The 22,572-nt window shown below is 32.9% G+C and overlaps 1 protein-coding gene across 1 annotated transcript in view; it reads right to left on the bottom strand.

Moving 5' to 3' along the window:
- DOC2B (Double C2-like domain-containing protein beta) overlaps positions 1-22,572 on the bottom strand; it is an 86,635-nt gene that overhangs the window by 58,404 nt on the left and 5,659 nt on the right. The gene's annotated exons all lie outside the window — the stretch shown is intronic.

Here is a 22,572-nt window from a genome sequence, read left to right on the forward strand (position 1 = left end):
TCGAATTAATGATAATTAACTACGACTAGAGAAATTAAAACGAAAATAGAAAGCACGAAACAACATATGAATTGATCTATTCGATTGTGTTCATCCAGACTAATGTATTCATGAAGTTATTATTATTACTAAATAATATCAATTAGATGGGTCAGTGAAAAATTGTAGAACTTTTAATAAAGTATTAAGTTAACATCGTTAATATATACTATATTAATTATTGAATTCATGAGTCAATTGAAGCTAGACCATCCAGTGCTTCCATGTTTTCCATGGTGGTCTAACTTTAATTTATTCATTAATTCAATTATTAAATTACTACAATCTCCACAAAACCTCTCTCTGATTATAATCATCATATGCTCACTGATGACGATCTCCGAGAAGTATTTCCTGTAGTTTTAGTGAGAGGCCAACTGGAGTTCAACTGTGTCTGTTGTGAGATAGTAAATCATTGAAGATAATGGTGGAGGGTGGGGTAATTTCGTGGGTTGGTTGAAGTTAGACATAAACACTGTTGGATGCCAGATTAGTGGTCTAGAGTTTAAGCGTTCGCGCTCAAGACCGGTAGGTTCTGGGTTTGAATCTCGCGAGGTGGGATCGTGGATGTCCACTGCTGAAGAGTTCTATACTAGGATTCAACGACTGTCCAGTGCTTCAAGTTTTTCCAGGGTAATCTAGCTTCAAATGACAATTAATAGCAAAATGACTCACGAATTCAATCATTAAATTATTACAATCTCCACAAAATCCCTCTCTGAATATAATATATTCACAAGTTTCTATCATTCTAACACTTACAATATTACTGTATATTAATCATTATATCTGCTATGCATTCCATTCTGAAATAGATTATGATTTATTTAATGTGGTTGTGAGATTTTTTACATCTCAATATGAAATTCATCAATAAGTAGCTAACGATATTCGTTTTAACATATCGAACACTGTTCATTCTTATTTATCATAGATTCAAAGGGTGATAAATTATAATGGATAGTTTACTGATGTTTATCGAAAGATGTTTCCATAAAATTTTTCAATTTCCTCAATATTCACGAATTAAACAATTAAGATTAGTTAGATATGTGTCGTGAGTATGCCGAGACCATTAGGTGACCTTCATTTCTCTTTTAGCTAAAAATGATAGATTCCTGGATTTGAATGGAAACGTCCGTCTATTAAAATATTAAATTATATAGCGCATAACATTTTATCATCTATTACGATATAATATTCTGACCAGTATTTAAGATGTTTAAAAAGTAGCTCACAGTCAACATATCTAGATATTTTAATAAGTGAGTTGACGAGTCAATTAAAGCTAGACCATCAAGAAAAACCTGAAAGCACTAGACGTCCGTACCGCTCAAACATCGATCTCGCTCGCGAACGCTTAACCTCTGGACCACTGATCCGGCATCCAACAATGTTAATGTCTAACTTCAACCAATCCACGAAATCTAGATATAATGTCAGTACATTAAGACAATAAGTAATAGATTACATCATGTAGTGAGATTCAGGTTTTATTGTGTTAGACTTTGAGTGATTTTAGCAATCTATGGGTATAAACATTGATATAACAATGATCACTATTATGACAGAATATCATTATTGAAGTTGAATTGTATTACAAATTGTTATATCTAAAGATAGAATATATTTGGTTCTTTCTGAGCTTTTCAGGACTTCTCGTTCATCCGTGAACTTTCCTCACACAAATATATATTTAATTGACAAATGTATAAATGGCTTATCCTTAAATTTGACTTAGAAAAATGTAATACAAACTTTTAAAAGAATTTCTATTAAGTAGTATTGAAAACTATGAGTTAAAATTCTGTTTTACATTATTTATATTTAAAAAAGAAAGATTAATGTAAATGAATAAACACATTGAAATGAGAGAATATATTTCAATACAATACTGGATTTCAAATATGATCTACAATCCAAATATTTCATTATATAAGTCCGAACATCTTATTCTCTGATTACAGATTATCATTAAATGATTAGATGGATATCAGAAAACCGAAACAAAGCTAATTTTTTTATTGAAATCGTGAATCGATTGATGTTAGGCCACCATTGAAAACCTGGAAGCACTGGACGGCCGTTTCGTCCTATTGTGGGACTCCTCAGAAGTGCGCATCCACGATCCCGCTCGCGGGATTCGAACCCAGGGCCTTCAGTCTCGCGCGCGAACACTTAACTTACTAGCCGTCATCCAATGGTGTTAATGTCTAACCTCAACCAATCCACAAAGTTGCGCGATCATCTTCCATTGTACAAAGCTGATTGGTTGGTTATAAATAACATAACATCATCCGATAAATATAAAATCAATACAAATTATCATAACTTGCATGAATTTGATAAGAGAAAATTAAAAAAAAATTAAAACTAGAGAAGTTGATATGTTAATAGTATTAAATATAATTGAATACTTAAAATAATAAAACCAAAGAATTGAAAAAGCTCTATCAAATAATGAAGAAACTGTTGTAACGGGTGTCTGCAGGTTTTGATAAGCAGCGTCTTATTGATCGATTCGGTGACACGGTTAGCACGTAATGGACGGCCTAGGGTTCTGATTGGCCCCGCTTCCCTATCTAGCCCAGCCAGTTGAGTCAAGAACGCAAGTCACAGCCTCTGAGTTATGAATCATTATATTCCAAACATACTCTGTTTATATACTAACCAAACAGACCACATCGTACCATAAAAATAGAAAACAACATTTACACAATATTTAACAAGTGAAATAAACAATGGTCAATAGGGAGTGCCCATTTAGAGTCCAAGGACATCATTAGACTTAACATGATAATGATTGGTATATTATTCTGCATCCATAACAGAAACTTAAGATTCAAAGACGGAACATAATGTTTATATTGGTACTGTTTCAAATATCTTTGAACTATGTTGTCGAAAGTTTCTGATCATTAGAACTTCTAGTAGAAGATTTATGACACTTAAAATAGTTTCAACTAACATTCATTGACCTTATTCATCAATGCCAATGTTATTTCGGTTTAACTACTTCCAAACTTCCCTCTTCAATAACTAGAATTATATATCAGTGATTGAACATGTAAAACACTAGAATGGTTATATAACATAATTTTTACCATCATATAATACATATCTGTTCAACTAGAGTTTTATTTATGGAGGAGAAGTATGATTAACACTTATCTTCACTAACACCTTCGCCAATCACACTTCTGTTCTCTAATTGAATATGTATTTCATTTTCAGAAGCTAATGATACTATCTATCAGGTTAGACAGAAATAGATGAAATTGAAGTGAAATCTGTGGACTAGTGATTAAACGTAGACTCCTTCATAAATAAATTCACCTTTATACAATACTAGTTTCTACTTATTAACCAGCTTTTAAGCATTGAAATAATCTTGTTATAATTCTATTGTTTGAGTCATAATTAGTCACTTTATTGTTAGTATTATTATTTATGGCACCACTACTAATACTCGATGAAACTATAACTTTTTTACATGTTAATCTATATTCACCTTTGCTACTTAGTGTAACATTATTGTTTTCACCTTTTGTTATTTTGAATCTGTGTATTATTTCGTCTATTTTTATGATTCCGATCTTGGAATTCTTTATAGATTGAGACCCCTTGAGACTGATAAGAACTTTAAAGCAATGAGTCCTTTTGATAAGTTTTGATAATGTAATAAGAAGACGAAGATTATGAGAACAATGTCATGATATATTAGCTCAATACATTTCGAACAATCTGATCACATATATACTTGTTAAGAGCATATATATATATAAATAAAAGGTCAACTAGACTGGAAATGGGGTAAGAGGAGATAAGGTTAATAATAGGAGTAATGATAATGTGAGCACAATTCGAAACCTAATCACTCTGGGTAATTGGTCATTATGACCAGGGTAGGTTTAAGGTAAGAACAGACTGTTTTTGAACACACAAAGGGGGTTTGAATTTCCTATGGCTAAGGCTTCAATAAACCTTAGTATACGCCCATTTACACTTTTATACAACACCACAAGAGCCGAGTTTAGATCAGTTTTATGGCCTGTTTGAAATATATGTTTAGCAATAGAGGATGATGGATGTTTATCCTCTGCTCTTATTGGGTCACTTTCCATCTATTTATGAATTTCAAAGGATAGCCATATTCCATTAATGTTTTATTTGACAACTTAACATCATCATCAATGGTATCATTTGTACAAATACGATGAAGCCTATTGAATAGGCACCTTATCAAACCACGTTTGTATTGCACAGGGAAATAACTATAATAACTAAGATATTGACCTGTCCACGTTGATTTTGTAAAAGTGGATCGTTTGACTGAGCCATCTTCTCGTCTACTCAGAAGTATATCTAGGACGAGAAGCTGATCGTTCCTCTCCTCTTCACATGAGAGACTGATATGGTTTTGGAGAGTGTTAAATTTGTTCAATAAGCAGTACATGTCCTCATTTCTTTTACAAACAACTAAGATATCGTCCAAACATTTCTTATAAAGTGACATGTTTTCGATTAGGTCATCAGCTAGATTTTCAACATGTGCCATGAACACATCTGCTAATAATGGTCCTAACGGACTACCCATAGCAACTCCATCAATTTGGCGAAAGTATTCACCTGCAAGAATGAATTGAATTTTGTCAGTACATAATAATAGTAAATCTTTAAGAATTTTTACAGGGACGCGTGATCGGAGATTGTTTAAAGATATGTTATCACATAATATATCAATAGTTTTTTTTCAAAGGTACATTTGTAAACGGGGGATTTACATCAAATGAACACATTGTCTTTACCTTGATATTAATATCACCTAAATAATCAACAAGTTCAAAAGAATCCTTCAGAGGGTACTTACATAGATGTCTTTGAATAGGGTCCAACAATTTTGTTGGCCATTTAGCCAGGTTATGTGTAGGTGCTCTGCACATTGATAAAATTGGACGTAAAGGAAGATTCCCTGCACATACTACCAAAAGGTTAGATGAACTTGTCAACCTTAAATGTAAAATTGTATCGAAACGCGTGAAACTGAACTTCTATAAATCTTGTTTGTCGAGTCACTTATTCCCAAATCAACTATATAAGAATTCCCGTTCAAGTAAATTACAACTGAATATTTCAAATCTCATTCGACTGTCAAAATCGCATATAGATAATTGCCAAGATAAACTGATCAATTTCATTGAATTACACATTCAAGCATTGCCTGTATTGAATGAAATATCTATAGTCCGCCATATTAAATTCATCAACCTTTGCAGTAATGTCATTTTGAAAACAAAGGAAAGGATCGGTAAAAAGCTTGAAAAATCTTATATTATTACTAATCATGTTAATTTATTCCCAGTTAATCCTGATAAATATGTCACCAATCTATCTTCCATTGTATTATCTGCTAATGAAAAGGAGGGCACTCTCTCTTGGTTTTAATTTCTCGGTCCCTATAACACAAATGTCAGAATTGGAAATAAATGCTCAATTTGAAAATCTATATGATCAACAGAGTACTCTAACCCCTACGTCTTTAAATAATCAAAGCTTGTGGAATTACCATCTGATGATTGAGATGTATTCATTTAATCGATTCACAACATTACATAACTATTTATTAATTCTATTGTCCATTTAAGAATACTTATCTAATGTTTGTTTTTCCTTATATCTTTACCGTACTTTGAAGTAAAACAAATATAGTTCATTTCGTTCTATACAAGTTTACCATTGTAAATTGTGTGCGTAATTGAATTTCTCTCTTAATAGTTTTTCTTTCTCTAGAACCGTTAATAACATGTTATCGGAATATCTTTATGGTGGTCCAAATAGAATTGAAGCTTCTTCTTCAGCAGTAGCAGTGAATGCATATTATAACACTTGTAAAATTCATTAAGACAGCTATATTCTATTTCTGTAGACAAAATCAGTCGGTGAATAAAAACAGTTACATTTCTTTTGATTTCGTTTTTTTCTTCCCAAGAAAACGTTTGAAGACTGAATAATGTAATAGTTGATTAATTAGGCAAACAGAAATATTATGATGCTTATATGTTTAATGAAACTAGTCTTTGTAATTGCTATTTAGACATAGAAAAAAATACTTCAACTCCTTCTTTCTTTTATATACTCTTCCGCTATTTCTAAATATCTAAGAAAGAAATACTTTACTGTTAGTAAACGGTTGTGGAGTTTGTTGAATTTTATTGATGTAGTTACCCATCAAAGACAATGTAAGATGGTTGTGCAAAATCGTTGAATCATTGAAGTTAAACATTAACACCATTAGGTGCCGACTCAGCAGTCTAAAGGTATAGCATTCGTGTGCAAGGTCGTGAATCCACATTGCTGAAGAGTCCTATACTCAAAAGAAATGGTCATCCGAAGCTCCAAGATTTTTAGTGGTGGTCTAACTCAGTCCTGCTCTAGATTGCAATGAAAACTATTATATTTTCATATGTCTTGAAGACAAAGTTGAACTTGCTTGTTGAGATTTGTGAGACAGATCCTGACAGAAACTCATCAAATTCTATTATTATTATTATTATTATTATTATTGTTCAAAATACATAACCAGCCCATGTGTTATCAACAGAAAAATTGTGCAGCAAAGGTCATTATCAAGGAAACAAAAGGATCATGCTTCATCGAAAACCTAAAAGACAAGAAAACGATGGCGTCATATCCTACTGTGTTTAATAATTTAAATGTGTGTATGGTCACACATACATATGGAGGAGCAACGGTGATCTCAAAATTAGGGTTTGTGAACATGTACCTGAATGGTTACAGAAACAATCAAGTGACCCAATAAGAGTAGAGGACAAATATCCATCTTCCTGTATAGCCTAACACATGACTGAAACAGGTCAATAAGAGTGATCTTCACCCATCTTTTAAGGTGTTGTACAAAAATGTAAAAGGGTGTATACTATGGCCATAGCCATACGAAAATTCAAACCCCCTTTGTTTAATCAAAAACAAGTAGATTAAGCGTTCGCACGCGAGACAGAAATCCCTGTATTCGAATCCCGCGAGCGTGATCGTGGATGAGCACTGTGAAGGAGGCCATCATGGAAAACCTGGAACCACTAGACGGTCGTTTCATTCTATTGTGGGACTCCTCAGCAGTGCGCATCCACAATCTCGCCCCCCGTGAGATTCGAACCCAGGACTTATTATTCACGCGCGCAATCACTTAACCACTAGACCACTGAGTCGGCGGATGCGTACTGCTGAAAAGTCCCACAATAGGACGTAATGGTCATCCAGTGCTTCCAGGTTTTTCATGATGACCTAGCTTCAATTGACTCATGATTTCAACCGTTAATATTTTAAATTCACTAATTTTCCAGCTTTATACTATATATTTAATAAATGTATGATCTATAACATTTCAGAACATTTCTTCCATCCATTGAATATTGTATAATGGATACTGTAGAAATTTACAGATACCATTAATATACTATCTCTAAGTTCTATCATTTCTATTATGTTCTTCATTTCATACTGATTTCTTACTTCATTGTTTTAAATAAACAATAATTTTGTTTTTCTTTTCTTTCTTTATTATTTATTCATAAATTGAATTCATGTATTTATGATTTTGTTTAAATAATTCGAAAATAATAATTACTTAAATAATATTGTTGAAGGTCAAATGGGAAACAACATTCAATCATATGATTAATCAATAAAATATTACATAATCTTAATGAATAATAAATTATAAAAGAGAAGAAAAAGAGAACAGGTTATAGATGATTGAAATAATTAGGAAAAAGAAATTTGATATATAAACAATTAATAATTAAATGAGAATCTATGTGAAATGAAGTTGTCAATGTTTATTTCATTCTATAGATAAGTTAATAATTGATTTGAATATGTTTACTATTATAAAGTCTCAATCTAGAGTAAATTATATTTGGGAAGATATTCGGAAGATACACCTAGAGTTCTAGTGAGAAGCCGTGATCAGTGGAGTTCAATCAGGTCTGTTGTGAGATATCGACTCACTGAAGACAATGGTGTGCGGTGGCGCAACTTGGTGGATTGGTTGAAGTTAAACAATAACACCATTGGATGCCGACTCAGTGGTCTAGGTTAAGCACTTGGCGCAAGACTGATAGGTCCTGGGTTTGAATCTATCGGGATGCGGGATCGTGGATGCGCACTGCTGAGGAGTCCCATACTAGGACGAAATGGCCGTCCAATGCTTCCAGGTTTTCCATGATGGTCTAATTTCAATTGACTCATGATTCCAATCAAGTAAATTATATTTGTTTTTAATAAAGTTTTGAATGTATAGGATAGTTGGTTTATCCATATTAGTACTGTATAATTTTAGTATATTGAAGGATAGAGATTTGAAACATTATGTTTGGTAGTGACAATGTCGTGATTCAGTCACTGGATTAGAATTTTACGGTTGAATTAGCTATTTTTAATTACTTAGTAAGTACTTTATTAAATACAATGAGTGAACATGCATTCCAACTCCACCTAGAGTCCCTCTGGGGGCTACTGCCGGTCGCAAGCCTGGATAAAGAACGAGGGTTGAGCATGGTGTTAGCGACTCCACCCCGAAAAAATAACTCGCTAAAAAGACGCTAAAACGAACATGCATTCTTATTTCGGATCACACTAATTTTACAAATTATAGTGTCTAGCTAACAGTAATAGAGGAACATTTAGTGACATGACTTTAAACGATTTATCTAACTAACAGAGACTTTTCAATTTAAAAACTTTAAATACTTTAATGAACAATAAAAGTATGTCATGAAAAATATACTCTACCGTGAAAATGTTCCAGCATTCAAAGTTGAATAATATAGTCATCAATCCGTTGTAGATATATTGAGTTATTTGAATTTCTAAAGTATGAAGAAAGGTTAAAAACCAATTATAGTTTTAGTTGAGTAGTGAAGTTATCCATTTTAAATCAATAAAGTACTTTAATAAGGTATACTAAAGAGTAGCTTATGTGAAGTTTTACTATGATATTATGCTTGATGTTTAAGTATAAATCTGAAGGCAAATTATTGAAATGTAATAATATAATTCTGAAAAAAGTTCACAAACTCAATGTAATTAATAGGATCTTTGGTTACATCTTAGTTATTCATGAGAACAATTTCTCAATAACAATTGTCTGAAAAAAAATATTCAACCATACAAAGCAATAATGGTATAATATAGATTTTAGAAGGTAAAAACAACTTTAGCTGATTCAAAATTAAGTTAAATGTTTAATAATAAATGAACTTCTCAATAAGACTCAGTAGAGAGAAACATTCATTTGAGAGTAAACGTTTTAAAACAATCAATATTTACAAGACAAGAATCATGATGGTGTTTTTCGTAAATGAATAATGAAAAAATAATCTACATTTTCTCCTAACCAATTAAATATAATTTAATTTATTTCAGTGTTAAGTGAATAAATATTTGAACAAAAGTATCAAATATTATAGAATGAATAACAAGGAATACGATTACCAAGAGAATATAGAAAAGGTTGTACGAAATGAACATATGTAAATGCATCATCATCATCATCATCATCATCATCATCATCATCATCATCATCATCATCATCATCATCATCATCATCATCATCATCATCATCATCATCATCATCATCATCATCATCATCATCATCATCATCATCATCATCATCATCATCATCATCATCATCATCATCATCATCATCATCATCATCATCATCATCATCATCATCATCATCATCATCATCATCATCATCATCATCATCATCATCATCATCATCATCATCATCATCATCATCATCATCATCATCATCATCATCATCATCATCATCATCATCATCAGTGTAAACTTCATGTAGAAGTGAAGTATTCGAAGTTCTCAACATATGACTCACAGTTTATCCTATTAACTATAATATTGATATTTTACATGTTATTTCTTTGATAAAGTTCATAAAATTTAGTGGTAAAATATTAAAGAAAAAAACGTAAAATAACTAAAACCCCAGTTAATGCTAAATGGCATGAAATAAAAATCAGCAGATTACATGTTAACAATGACAAAATTACTATTGCCGATCAATTTTTCTTGTTTTTCAATAACCGGAAACCTATAAGTCTCTTATTATCATCGTTTTATTTTCTAAAACAAAACAAATGTCTTTAACCACTTTATTAATTTCAGAAGGGGTCTTTGTAGATATTTTAGTAATTTCAATAGTTAACATCATGAGTTAATTGAAGCTATGACCACCAAGGAAAACCTGGAAGCACTAGACGGCTGGTTCGTCCTAGTATGGGACTACTCAGCAATTAAGTAATTCATTACATGACTATTCATTGAAATAAATAGTTCAATTGAGACTTTAAATGTCTTGATGAAAAAAATTAAAGTTAACAAAATAAACCTTTATGCATATGATTACTTCATATAAAATAATACTATGATGTATGCTACTTATATTGACAAAGATGAGTAGTATGTAACATCAATCAGAAGTGAACTTGACTAACAGTAGAATATTGAGAAGATTGAAAAGAATTGAACATGAAAGAGATACAGTGAAATATTTCAATAATAACAGAATTGAAGTCTATAAAAAGAAAACACAACTGAATGAAGATGTAATATTCATATTTTATTAAACCATTTTATATGATTTTGTGTTTAACAATAAATTGAACTTCAGCATTTGAGCTCTCTATTCTTTTCAATACTTTAAACTTATTCTTTAACTAATACACTATAACGGATCATTCATGATTAAATGATGCATGAAAATGTGAAAGGTTGTATTGGAATGTATGCATGATTGACTTTTAATATAAACTACCATTAGAAAATATTAAAAAAAGACAAAGAATACTATGAGTTGAACATATTCATGGTAATATTCAAAAAATTAAGTTCATTCATTCATTCCAATAAACAATGGATAACTCATATGCTTCATAATAATAATAATAATACATGTATAATATGGATATAGATTTCACTCCTAACTGAACATTAGGTAAACTAATCAATTAAATAATTGTAAATAAATCCGGGCAATAAAACAACCTAATTATATAATTGCAAACTATATCACAAGACAAGTAGTAACTTGGAATCCTGAATGGAAATGGAGGAGAGGAATGCCGTAGAACATATTACGTCAGAAATTGGAAGCAGACATGAAAAGAATGAATAGTAAGTGGAAAGAACTGGAAACAACTGCCCAGAATAAGGTTGGATGGAGAGTGTTGTTGAACGGCCTATGCTTCTCCACAAGGAGCAACAGGCGTAAGTAAGTCATTATATAATCGAGATAATACCTAATAATGAATATGTGTTTAAAACATTATTCAATAATGCCATTATTAACTAGAATTAAAGTCAAATTAATTTAGTTGTGTAAATTAAAGTATAGATTTACCTAAACTGTAAATTGGGAAAATTGTCGTACAACAAAAAATGATATGAATTATTTGTTTCTTCTTACTTAGTCATACGATTCATAATATTGTTAAACTGAAATGTTGTTACATATATAAGAACTTTTGTCTAAATTTAGATGGATAGTTTCACATGATTTGGGCGCCAAGTTGATGTAATACATTAAGGAGAAAGAATGTATTTGTAAAATCTTGGCAAATGAATTTGTAGTAAATCCAACATTTCAAGGAAGTGTTTCCTTGAAAAAGCTTGGACCAGATCGCTAAGCGAAACGTTGGATTTACTACAAATTCATTCGCCAAGATTTTACAATTAGATTCTTCCTCTTTAATAACTTTTGTTAAAATTTTGTTAAGAATCCCTATCATTTGAATGATTCATGTTGGTGAGTTATTACTTCTAATGAAAAATTGAATCATATGTATTAATAGTGGTCCCGACCGTTACTGCTATCTTGATGAACCAGCCGACCTATACTGGCTGGAACAATCATTTCTCAAGGTTCTGCCAAGCCAGACAAGTTGACTGAAGAGCAGTAAGACTAGAAACAGCAAACCTAAGATCCGGGGACGAAGTCGTACTGCTGACTGTACAAACGTGTAACTGCAGTAAGGTGCTCCCTTCAGCAATCAGTCAGTCAGAACTTCGTACGTACGTACATCATTTCGAGTTGCCATAACACATTAGCACAGAGATACAAGTGTCAATTCAAATCTTTCCTTCAGATAACCAGCCTAACAGCGATGCTGCCTTCCCGCAAGGAAGGGTGGGGTTACAAAAGATCGGCACTACAAATTTACACCTAACCTTATCCCATGGATTTCTGTTTCACAACAATTACGAAGCTGACACAAAAACTACTCACAAAATGATCGTGGGTGACCGGTCCCATACAATTGTCCCTTTGGCACTGCCGTCACACTCTCAGGTCATTAAGACCACCTCTATCCTAGTTTCCTTTTCAGGTAACTCCAGAAGAACTCTTACATGGTGTGGGCAACTGGGAAGTGATAACCGTCCTTATACCTCTAAGAGCATTCATAATCAATCTTAATAGTGGAGGCTGGATCAATTAGTGAGGAACAGAAACTGAATAATACTACTTTTATACATTCTTAAACAAAGACGTTTGAATGAAGAGCAATATTGAGTTTTGAAAATTATTTTTCTCTCTGTGTAAGTGTTATGAAACCAAACATCATTTTAATTTATACTTATTGGTTGTTTAAATCTTCCCATTGATGCTTTGACCGCATACGAGTACGTGGATTCTTTAAGGATTGCCTCAATATTTCCACTAAGTCACAAACATTTTTAAGCAGACTTGGATGGTAGCTGACATTTGGATCCAAGACATCTATCTGGAAATTTCCAAACAGGACTTAATACGTGTCCTGGATTTCCCTGCTAGCTACTACCTACCTCAGCTTAACAATCACTAGTTTGTTTTAAATTTGTATTTTATTTAATAAATAATTTGAATCGTATAGTTGACTACATTTTATTCATATTACTTGTATGTCTCTAAACTATCAGTATGAACCAAGATGACATGTTTAAACTATTTGTCCAAGTATACCTTATTTTATTTCAGTCATATTGGTTATTCGATGTCATCCCATTGAAACACACTGTCAAATGAGTATTTAAACAGTAAAATAAGAACAAACACATCAGTTGTATTTAATCAATTCAGATAACCACGAGAATATAATCCAAGTCACAGATTGATTTTCATCTGGTCAAACAATCAAAATCAAATAGTAATCAAGGTTTCAGTGGTTCATATCTACAACCGAGACAGAGAAAACTGTGGAGCTGTAGATCTTATAGTATGCGCTTAACCATCATAACACTGAACTAATGATCTATACTTATAATTATTTGATTGATATGTATTAGGTTAGGGCCGAGAATGGAAAGCAGACATGAAAAAAAAAATGAATAGCAACTGGAAAGAACTGGAAAGGATTACCCAAGACAGAGTTGTATGGAGAGTGCTGGTGGGCGGCCTATGCTCCTCCACGAGAGGCAACAGGCGTAAGTAAATAAAATATGTTAAACACAATGTAAGCATCATAAAATCAACCCTTTTAAATGATTCTCTTAGAACCATAGTCCATGAAATAATTCTGTTTCATTCACTTAAAATAGAATAAAAATATTAGAATAAGACATAATTGACAAATAAATCTATGGATAAAAATACTCATGGAATAATAAAAAAATTCCTTAATGGATGATGGATTTTTAGCTAAAAATAGATTTTCACTTTTAAAAAAAACACAAATTGTGTATATAATGAAAACGGAAAGGATTAGATTATTTCTTTGAGGGGAATTTAATTGATACAGTCATTTAACATTCATGAAGAACTAACCAAAGTAGTACTTTTCTAGTAATTATCGCGTTTTTGCGTTTTGAGCAGTTTTCGGAAGAATCTCTTAAAGTTCTATATGGATAATATAATATGGGAGAGGGTAGTTGAAGAAGCTAAGGTGATTGTTGACACTCATGATCTGAAAATACCGAGCTGAATAGTAGGTAGATTTATAGACGCTAAGTGGTAAGGAGTCTTAAGTTGGAAAAAGATCACTATCTAATCCTCAACGAGAAAACATTAGTTCTTAAGATGATTATCATTAAATGAATCAAATGAATGTTATTTCATTAAGAACGTTAGTCAAATTACAGATATGCTTGACATAAAAACATAAAGAAAATCTTAATCCGATTGGTGTTGTTGTACTTTGCTTAAAAAGCTTGTGGCGTAAGGCTACATCGAGGCAATCAACACAGGATATACATATGCCAACATGAGACTGATCAGTTACAGTCCTAAATAACAGTAGGAAGATACAAGTAAAATAACGAAAAATTAATTTAACTTTCACCTCATTGCACAAGCAAGTGGCTATCAGGACTCAGTAGCTAAATGAAAAACGCGATAGTGTTTGAGGTGAACGGTACTGGGTTCGAGTCCCAGAGTGAACGTCAATGCTGGGATGTAGTTGCATCCAGCTGACGAGTCCCAAATAGGACGAAACGCGCATCCTGGACTCCACTGCTAGCTACTATCCATCTTTGCTCATAATGAAAATCTGTTTTTTCAGTCACCAGATGATGGGAAGCAGAAAATAGCATAGTAATTTATTCTATACTTTTATCAAAAACATGTAATAAAGTTGTGTCACTCCTTCAATGTTTGAAGTTTGACATTAATTGGCTTACTAAATCATGAAGTATTCAACACTAATGAAAACTAACACAGTTATCGTAAAACAGCTCCTCCTCGAATTTCAGAATGCCACTTATTATTATTTTAGCATATTACTCACTAAAAACCACAGTTTGAGTCTACTCAACTAGGATAATCGGCAAATGCATGCAAAGGCCAAATTGTTTTCTGAAAGCCAATAATTCTATTCATATCAATGATCCGACTGTTGTTGAAATTCATTAAAATCACCAATCAATCAAAGTTAGATAACTAATGTAAACTTAGAAACTGTGAATGATCTTTTCATCTTTTCACTCGTCAACAGTTCACATCCACTACCTTGTGACCAAGAATTTTAACTCATAACCTTTGATCTCATTCATGAATGTCTAAACTTTAAATCAATAAATTGAAAAACTAAACACATAAATTAATATTAGCAGGGGTTTTTGTGAATATTATAGTAATTTCAATAGTTGAGATCATGGGTCAATCAAAGCTAGACCACCATGGAAAACCTGGAAACATTAAACGATTGAGTACTGCTGAGTAGTCCCATAGTAGGACGAAACGGCCGTCCAGTGCTCCCATTTTCTCCATGGTGGCCTAGGTTCAAATTTCGTTGATTGGTTGAAGTTAGACATTAACACCGTTGGATACCGGATCAGTGATCTAGAGGTTGACTCATGAACTCAACAGTTAAATTATTATAATATCCACAAAACCCTTCTCTGATTAAAAGCAAATTCGAAAATCTAGAGTCCTACAGATACTATAAAATGTTTCGTCACTTTAATCGAAAGTGGTAGTGAATGATGACTACGTTATATTCCTAATCTCCTGTATGACTGAGATCTTTACACTGCTTAACTGTTAAGTAATATTTGATGTGGCGTTTTTTTAAAATCTTACTGCAGATTGAAGTCTTAATCAATATACCTAGTAGTTTCAGTGATTTGCAATCGCACGTAGTATGTTTAGATATAAGGTAGTTATAACTATTTATTGGACACCATGAACCTATTTAACACTTGTTAGTAACGCGCATGTTTATGCATTATGGAAGTGATTTCCCGGTACAGTTAAAACGCGCATAAGCCAGCTGTACAGTATAAGATGTTACCGTTGGTGTGTTCGCAGATCAACCAACCTTATGAGGGTTCGAAATATTCATACTAATTAATTGTTGAGTTATAACTAATATTATGTTCATTTAAATTGTAATGCTTACTGAATCCTGTTGATTAGATTACACTTTGGAGACAGTTCAAATTAAGCTTTTAATAATCCGTTTGTGTACAAGTTGCATGGGACATTATATTATTTGATAAACGCTATCTCAATTTATACATTTATCAAGTAAGAATAAACCACTTCACTAAAGTTTTATTCGATAAACTGGCGGCATTAATTTTTTTCTTTGTCATTCCGTAAACGTATATACTCTTGTTGACTATTTCGATATAACCTACTAAATGATATCCTTTATGATTTACGTGATGCGTAGATATATATTCGTGACATCATTTGTTAGTATGAGTTAAAGAGTACAGTATGACAATCTTATGACTTGTATTGTGTTGAATTCAAAATAAGTATAGTAGAATCTAAGACGACTACAAAGACAGGACGCCTAGAACATAGATAACTTCAACAAGAATAACTAAACCCAAGTGTTTAGATAGAAGACAGAAATTTCAGGATAATTTTTTAGGACTCAAGAAAAGGCAACATAAAAATATCATACACTTGAATACCTAAGTGTATATTTATGGTTGTATAGCAATTTAAGATAGAAGACATGTTTATGGGAGATTAACCTCTTCTATTCTAAATAAATGTTCTGACTATGAATACTTGACGACAAAGTATGATTTTAAAAGGGAATTAACAACGCTCGAGATGATTTACGTAGGAATAACCATTGCACAATATGACGAAATGAATAAAGTTAGACACTCATATCACAAGATAATGTCTCAATTATCTAAACTTTAGATAGATGGCTTTAAGTTTTTGTGTTTTACCCTTTGTAAGCTCGTATATCTTCACCGTTGAAAAGTCCCTCACAAAGATGAAACAACTGTTAAGGCCTTCTTTAGGTTTCAGTCTTTGTCTATGATCAATGTGCCCCCAAATGCCCTGGTATGGCCGACAGTGGGGTGGGCCCGCCCTCCCTCTCGAAATGCTCTCACATGGCCATGCGTATACAACCTCTGCCAGGGAAGTCATACTCACTACCTTCTCGTGCCACTACTGTTGTTTACGAAATTGAGAGGACGAAAAGCGAATTTCTGGCGCTTTAACCGGATTCCAAACCAGTGGTGCACATGGGCTCCAGTATCCTAAAGGAACAAATGGCGTATCAATCAATCGTTGGTCACCAGGCACCATGGGACTGCATCTCCTTACGATGCTCCACTGCCCTATGGATCAGACCTTTAGGTCAAAGGCTCGGGCACCCGTGCAGTATCACAGCCCTCACACATATCAGATGAGATCTGTGTGGCGCATATGTATTTGGTGCCTCCTTGTACCAATATCTATGTTTTAAAATAAAATAAATCTATGATCAATGTAAAGATGAACAATTCAACAGAACTTCTCAACAATTCTACACTAAAAATATACACATTTAATCACTTAACTAGATTAATGTATAGGTACTATCTTGTTTAAGGGATTATCTAAGTTTATTATGAAAATTTGTAATTTACAAATGGATATATTTGTCAATAGAATGAATTTACTACTCATATGTACTTATTTATTCCTTTCTTATTTGATATTTTAATGTTAGAAATGATAAAAATAATGAAAACAAAAGATAAATACTACTGATAAGCATTTATGCAGTATGTTTGATTTCGTGACTAAACAGTTGTTTAAATAAGTTTAATATCTATTAGGTAGCAATGTTTTTCTTCTTTTAAATTATGTCATATGTTCAATCAAAGCTTTAATAATGTTTGTATATAAACGTGGAAAATACTATGGATTCATGAAATTCATGAGTATTTAAATCTCCAGCATTCAATCACATTTAATGGGAAGAAAAAAAACATGTCCGTAGAGGTGAATAGATAAGGGAAAATAGGAATTTTTGAATGTTCAAATATCTGATATCATTCTACAACGTAGGACCAGGCACATATATGCATCGGTCCAAGTTGCCATACCTCATTAACACAACAAGATGGACACCGGATTCATAAAAGTAGTTAATTCAGAGGTGGTAATATATAAAACAAAGATTGCATATAAGGATATAGTACAGGAAGAAAGAATTAGTTCATAGAAAGAAAGATATGAAGCGATTTCAATCTCTTAGTTTAAGGGAAGACAAATAGTGTATACACCGACGCCATTGTGATCGATTTTGAGCCATGTCACCAAGAGTCTCCAACCATTGGTTACGATAGTCACACGGACCCCAACCAAGTAGTCTGCATCTACCAACATGCCTAAGACTAGAAGTTAGTGACTTCAAACACTGATGTCACGTTTTGGTTTGGCCGCCCCTAACTTTCTACCAACCATCTCCAGCACCGGTTAGCATTGCACGTCGTGGTAATCGGTGTTCAGGCATACGTAACACGTGGCCCAACCATCTTAGTCGATGAAGATTTACAACCTCATCAACTGATTTACTATCATAACTAATACCCTGCGTCTAACCTCACTATCACTTACGCAGTGATCCCAGAAGACTCCAACAATATTTCTAAGGCATCTGTGGTCGAATACTAGTAGATTACGAGTGTCTTCTACTTTTAATGGCCATGTTTCGCTACCGTAAATTAAAACAGAACGGACTGCTGCGCAGTATACTCGTCCTTTTATTGATAGACGGATATCTCGCTTTCGCCATAGGTGACGTAAGTTGGCATAAGCCAAGCGAGCTTTTCGCTACAAATAGTTATTAAAATGTCAATAATACATAAGAATGTCCAATGTTTCATGAATTAATAGTATATCAAGATTACAACACTTTAAAACTATTTTACTGGTTGACAGACAATTGAATATTTATAATCAGATAGGGGTTTTTGTAGATATGACAGTAATTTCAATAGTTGAGATTATGAGTCAGTTGAAGCTTCTAGATTTTCGTTGATGGTCTAGCTCCAATTGACTCATGAACTCAACTATTAAATTGAATATTTGTCGTAGATGTCAACTGGCATTTTACGTTAGTCGGTACAATGAAACAAAGTATTTTAATTCTTCAAATATGTCTTAGAAGGAGTCCATTATCATTGCTAAATATCTAAAACACATCAACAGATATTCACAACACGTTCACTTAATAAGTGTTTTTCGGTAAATATCAATATTCATTGTATTTATGTTATTTTCTTAAACATGATTTGTCAAACATACACAAATCTCAGTAGATTTTGACATCGTTTCAAGACGTTTCCAGGTTTAAGCCTCATAAGATTGAGATTTCTTGTAATAACGAGTGAATTAATATCCAAATGGTTTGAATATAGAAATTTATTCCGTTTAGCGATATATATATATTACTTACTTACGCCTGTTACTCCCAATGGAACATAGGCCGCCGACCAGCATTCTCCTGCCCACTCTGTCCTGGGCCATCCTTTCCAGTTCTATCCAATTGTTGTTCATTCTTCTCATGTCTGTCTCCATTTCCCGGCGTAAAGTGTTCTTTGGTCTTCCTCTTTTCCTTTGGCCTTCAGGATTCTGAGTGCGGACTTGTCTTGTAACGCAGTTAGATGCCTTCCTCATTGTGTGTCCTATCTATTCTCAGCGCTTCTTCCCGATTTCTTCCTCCGCTGGGATCTGGTTTGTTCTCTCCCACAGTACGTTGTTGCTAATAGTGTCCGGGCAACGGATCAGAAGTATTTTGCGTAGACAACTGTTAATAAACACTTGTATCTTCTGGATGATGGCTTTCGTAGTTCTATAGGTTTCTGCCCAATACATTTGTACTGAAAATCCTGACCTTGGTGTTGGTTGCCAATTGTTTTGGGTTCCAGATATTCTTCAATTGTGAATATACTACTCTTGCTTTTCCGATCCGCGCCTTCACATATGCATCAGATCCACCATGTTCATCAATGATGCTGCCCAGATATGTAAAGGTTTTTACACCTTCCAAATCTTCTCCGTCAATTGTGACTGGATTGGTGCATGCTTTGTTGTATCGGAGAACCTTGCTTTTCCCTTTGTGTATGTTGGAACCTACTGCTGCTGAGGCTTCTGCTACATTGGTCGTCTTCTACTGAATTTGTTGTTGCGTGTGCGATAGAAGAACCAGATCATCTGCAAAGTTTAGATGGTCAAGCTGTAACCTAGCTGTCCACTGTATCCCATGCTTCCCTTCAGATGTTGACGTTTTCATGATCCATTCGATCACCAGGAGAAAGAGAAAGGGTGAGAGTAAGCAACCTTGCCTGACACCGGTCTTTACTTCGGATGAGTTTGTCAACTGTCCTCCATGCACAATTTTACAGTTTAACCGACCATAGGAATTCCGTATGATATTGACTATCTTCTGAGGCACGCCGTAGTGTCGAAGAAGCTTCCATAGTGTTGTTCTGTCCACTATATATATATATATGCTACTTCTGATATGGCTGAACTCCATCAGTTTCACTACTAATCACATGAAAGAATAATTTATATGAAAAACCTTCAATTTATTTACATAATCTATTATCATACATATAGTCACATATAAAATAAAACTAGTTGAATTTCCATTTCAAAATAACATTTATGGTAAATAACACTTATTGATCATTGAATGTTATTCAATTTTCAATTTTTGGAATAAATTAAACAATATTTCCAAAGGCTTCCACTTAACTAATTTGTTACATTAAGTGCTTTTTAAATGATACATACCTTTCTTATCAATATATATATATATATATATATATATATATTCATTGTTCAACAATGCTAGTCACCAGTGCATCTACGATTACTTACTGTTACTCCCAATGGAACATAGGCCGCCAACCAGCACTCTCCAACCCACTCTGTCCTAAGCATTCCTTTCTAGTGAATGTACGATACAAATAGAAAATTATTGCTTAACAAGAGTATTGAAATGTACAATCAAACATGCGGCTATTGAATGATTTAAACGACAGTATTTATTCATATATTAAGAAAAAGAAATCAACTTCAGTTTTGTTTATGATATTACTATTGACTAATGGAACTAACTTAGTAAAAATAATGTTATGGATGATTGTACAAGAATGTAAATTATATCATTAATTAGAAAACAAACATAACTATTCATAAAGTAATGAATTAGCTAAGTGTTTTAGGAATAATTCAGTCCATTCTATTCATGGATTATGTTAATTATTATTATCAAAATTTATCAAAGGTACTAATTGTTTTAAAAAGAGTTTAACCAAATAAAACCTTATTGTTATTGAATTTTGATTTGTTGTGATTGTAACATTTTCAAAGTTGAATTCATGAGTTGATCTAAGCTAGATCACATTTGAAAGAAGTGAAGGCACTGGACTGCCGTTTCGTTCCCATCAGTGAGAATCCACAATCCCGTTCTAAGATCCAGTGTTTCTATGTTTTAAATAGTGGTCTAGATTAGATTAACTCATGAATTCAACTATGAAAATATATATCGAATTGAAATTAATGGTTACAGTTACGTATTAATAATGTATGATTGTTATTATATTCGTGAAATTATTGAATAATTGGATATTATCATGTAATCTTAAGTGAATACATTTCTTTTGTGAGAAGAAAAAGCAGTTTCTTGTAATTGCACTACACAAGCCATTCGGAAATCTGGAATCATTATCTAACATTCTATGATATTCTTAATGAATATTCAAGGCCTCAATAACTAAATTTTCAGTTTCTCATTAACAATAACAACTTTCATGCTTCTTTTTGTTTTTCACTTGAGTTATTATGTTCAGTAAATAATTGTTATTATTATTGAACATTATCGTTAGGAAAAAGGGGTACTTCGTTGATTGCTCAACTTTCAGAACGAATTGGCCGAAAACAAGTTCTTCGTTAAACAATTATTTCTTACTTTATATTATCAATAAATGATTCCTGTTGGTTTGAAAACATTTTAATCTAAATTTCAATGTATGAAGGGTAATTAGCATTTGACGTTTTAGGTCTTACCATGAAATGAATTCTATTTAAGCAGCGTAGGATAGACTTCTAAAGTTAGATCACTGAAAATTGTAATTCCCTGTATCGTATTTTAATGATGAAGTACAGTGAACAGAACCTATCACTTTAGTAACTGTAGTAACAGAGATTCAACGTCTGTGACAACTGTGAGTTGTTTTTTCTACAGGCGTAAATGCTAAGTAGAGATATAACACTAGTCATTACAAAACCACGACTAATCAAACTTTCGTATTAATGACCTTTTATCAACCATGTAAGCTAGTATTTTTTTCTGCTCAGAACGATTGTTTTTAGCCCACTTCAGTTGAGATGAATAGTTAGAGTGCTTAAATAGTTAAAATAATATGCGGAATACTCATTTTATTCACTAGTATACGTTTGAGTACAGAAGAGAATTCTCAGCGCAAAGTTTTCGAAATCCTCGTTTTACAGCTACTTAACTTCTGAATATTTGGAAGAATATATTTTTTTAAGCAATGATGGATAGTGGCTAGCAGTGGAATCCAAAACGCGCGTTTCGTCCCATTTGGGACTCGTCAGCTGGATGTACTTGCGATGGCGTTTGAAGCGAATGGTACTGGGTTCGAGTCCCTGTGTGAACATCAACTCTGAGATGCAAGTTCGCTTTATCTAAATAATTGTCTTTTCGAAAATGTCAATTACGAACGTTGTTCAAACGCATTTCT

Source organism: Schistosoma haematobium, chromosome 4 (assembly GCF_000699445.3).
Source record: "Schistosoma haematobium chromosome 4, whole genome shotgun sequence".
NCBI classification, from domain to species: Eukaryota; Metazoa; Platyhelminthes; class Trematoda; order Strigeidida; family Schistosomatidae; genus Schistosoma; species Schistosoma haematobium.